Source organism: Cucurbita maxima, unplaced genomic scaffold (genome assembly GCF_002738345.1).
Source record: "Cucurbita maxima cultivar Rimu unplaced genomic scaffold, Cmax_1.0 Cma_Scf00080, whole genome shotgun sequence".
Taxonomy (NCBI): domain Eukaryota; kingdom Viridiplantae; phylum Streptophyta; class Magnoliopsida; order Cucurbitales; family Cucurbitaceae; genus Cucurbita; species Cucurbita maxima.
In genome coordinates this window covers 102,967-106,301 of record NW_019272096.1, presented here as the reverse complement: position 1 = coordinate 106,301, position 3,335 = coordinate 102,967, and the positions used below count along the sequence as shown (strand labels likewise).

Genomic DNA, 3,335 nt, shown 5'->3' with positions numbered 1-3,335 from the left:
CCCCCCCCCCCCCCCTCCTCGCCCAACTAGTCGTATGAGGTGGGGTGCTTGTGGTAAGCAGCTTTTATATGAGGAATTCCTAAAAAAAATAGAAAATACAAGGTCCGGTATTTGACGAAGATCTTTCGATCAATAGATGGATTTAGTGTTCGATATAGGGGATAGGATCCATCTACTCTTTCTTTCTCAATTTGATTTAGAGAGATAACGATATAAAAACAAATAAGTAGGGAGATGATAAATAATACATAGATGGAAAGAGGGATGTCTATTCTATTCCTCTTTGTTTTTCAGAGCAAGACAGGAAAGCGCCCTCCTTTTGTCATCCCTATACAGTTTTTCAGATTTTGTATTAAACACATAGCGTAGCTAGGACCTGAAAATTATCTTTGAGCATATGTTTACACCCCTATTTGTTTGAATAAGGCTAGTAAAGAATGCCTGTCAAGTTCAGATAAGGAAATGCTTCCCCTAACCATTAAAGAAAGGCTCGACGAAGGGAGGGGAAGGAAAACGCTTTCGAATATCGAGATTGGATTTCTTTTTCATAAAAAACGAAGAAGGCCGAGGATTGCCTACGGTGCATCTTATCTGAAGGGAACACGCTTTCTCGAAGTGGTGGTATGATTGTCGGGCTCTCTCCTCGTTTCGCCCGCTGACCTATTAGGTAGGATAGCAGTCTTCGGGCTTTGCCTACCCTTTTTCATAAACAATTCCGACTTGGCTTGCGAAAGCGCTGGCAACAACTTGTATTTGTCTAATCAACGTGAATTTGTCAAAGTTATCTTTAAAGCACGTGTTTGATATTGTTGCCCATGTATCGACCAATTAGCAAGAAGGGATTGAAATAATAGAATTAAATTTTTGAGCTCCTTCTCCCACTCGGATTTCATTATTGTGCCTAAATTTTGGAAATTGTAAAAGGTCTCTTGAATTATAGTAAATTTAATTATATTATTTCACAACTTAAATAAAAATAATTAATAATTAATGTCTAATTTTACCTTAAAATTTGTTAGGAAAAATTATTAAAAAGAAATCAAAAATACTAACTAGAGTAGAATAAGTTGCGCATATATTAATAAATGCTTTCCAAATTTTATGAATAAAACAAGCTTTACGTCACATCAAAAGTGTTACATTCCACCATCCCTTAGTCAAAATTAAGGAACTATTCATACATTGTTGAATAGAAATAAAGAACGCCAATCTTTGATAATTTTGTTAGCATCGAATTGTTTGCAAATGATCTATTCAACGAGAAAAGTAATAATAGTTATAACATAGCCTATTGTTTTCATAGGCCCAAAAAATCTCAACCAATTTTGGTGCAATCAGTGGGCTTAAACGACACCGTCATATTGTCAATATCATACCCAACCAAAAAATTCGCAATCATAATATTCTCGATGAGTGCGTCCTTGTCGTCAACGCCCATCCGACATCTTATTGAAAGTCTGAATCGTACTCAATCGCAGATCCACGCCGTCGTCGAAATGTAGAGTCATCACCAAATCTCCCAAATTATCTTTGTAGCAAAGAGTATCGTCAATGGGCTTCAACGGGATATGTCGCCGAACTTCGGCAGCCAATCTTTTGTACAATTCTTTGGGGAGGAGAGTCGGCGGCGTGCCGGTATCGAGAATTGTGTTCCCCTTGGCCGGAGCTCCCGACATACTGTATGGAACAAGGGTTTTTCCGATGGAGATTCTCGTGAGGGTGAGAGAGTAAGATGTCTGGTCGGATGTTCGAACGAATTGGGTTGTGATGACTCGGGTCCTTTAACTTCAGAACCCATCCCAATAGAGAGGCTACTTGAGACTCTCAAGTCGGTGTTGTATGGCATCAGACAAAAGGAAAACTTTCTGCCGCGTACTAATCGACCTATTTGTAAATAAGAATTGTTTTGAAATTTATAGTTATTTGAATAAGATTATAATTAATTTCAAATTTAATGCGAATTAATAACTTATGCGTTATTTACATTGAAAAATTAATATATTTATGAAAGTAAATTAATATAATTTAGACTTTTATTTTAAATAATTATAAATTTATGTGCTAAGTGAAAATTAATATATTTATGAAAGTTTATAGCCTAAATTAATATAATTTAGACTTTTATTTTAAATAATTATAAATTTATACACATAGATTAAATAATACAATTATATAAATATATTATTATTATTTTTATAGCCACCAATGATGTTTTTAAAAATAATAATAATAATCGAAAGTGATAATATATATATGGCTGAGAAATGAAGGAAATAGCTCCTCTTCTAAATCCGATCAATTCCATTTCATTTGCATTAAATGTTTCATTATTATTATGTCTGCAACCAAACACCATCCCTGAAAACGGTGTTGTCCCTCCAGACTTTGAAGTTATAGTCATTTTTTCAGTCGCCAATTCTCCCTGCGTAGATCCGCTTCCATACCCATAATCGTACTTGCACGTGTTGGTGCCGGAGCATGCCGCACCGGACCCCCTTAAATGGCACTGCGGCAACTTACAAGAAAGGGTTTGAAAGGTTGACGATTTTGAAGGGTCGTAAATCGGATTCGTTTGTCGGTAACATTTCACACATAGACGACACTAAGCCCAAAATAAATCGCTGCCAGTGTCGTGGATTGCATGCACCTCTGTCGGTGGCGTTCCGACAGTGATTTTTACTATAAATTCACTGATTTCCGGCCAAATTTGTGATTTGGCTGCCATTGGTGAAACGTTGCCAGATAAGAGACGGCGGCAAATGAGTTCTACCTTGAGACCACGTCTTTGTTGGTGATGGACTCGACTATGAAAAGTAGTGTGAGAGAAACAATGACGTAGAAATTGAAATGCACTGTTTTTTTAATATAAAAATAGAATAGGAATGCCTTGTTTTAATAACGTTCACTGTTTTTTTAATATAAAAATAAAATATTTATTTAGTTGTTTCTATTTACTGAGATCCTATTAAATTTTCATATTTCTAATTATTTATTAAATTTAGTTTTAATCCAAATATGGGAAGGAAAAATATTTAATTATAAGTATATTTTATTCTATTTTAATAATTATCTTCCCATAAATGAATTAAATAAAATTCTGTAAAGTTTTAAAATTAACTTTGTATAGTAATTAAAAAAAATAGTACTTGACTACACATAAATGCAAGATTATTAAAAATAAAATCTTTTATTTAATTAATTTAAGGCATTGCTCGATAATTAACTAACAATTTATAGTCACGTATATTTATTTATTTCATTAATTCTAAATTAAATTTTGATATAAATAATGTAAAGAAAAATATTTAATTATCAAAATATTTATAATTCTAGTT

General features: G+C 33.6%; 1 pseudogene; it reads right to left on the bottom strand.

Moving 5' to 3' along the window:
- Positions 1-1,315: 1,315 nt before the first annotated feature.
- LOC111472621 lies at positions 1,316-2,725 on the bottom strand (annotated as a pseudogene).
- Between the last annotated feature and the right edge of the window lie 610 nt (positions 2,726-3,335).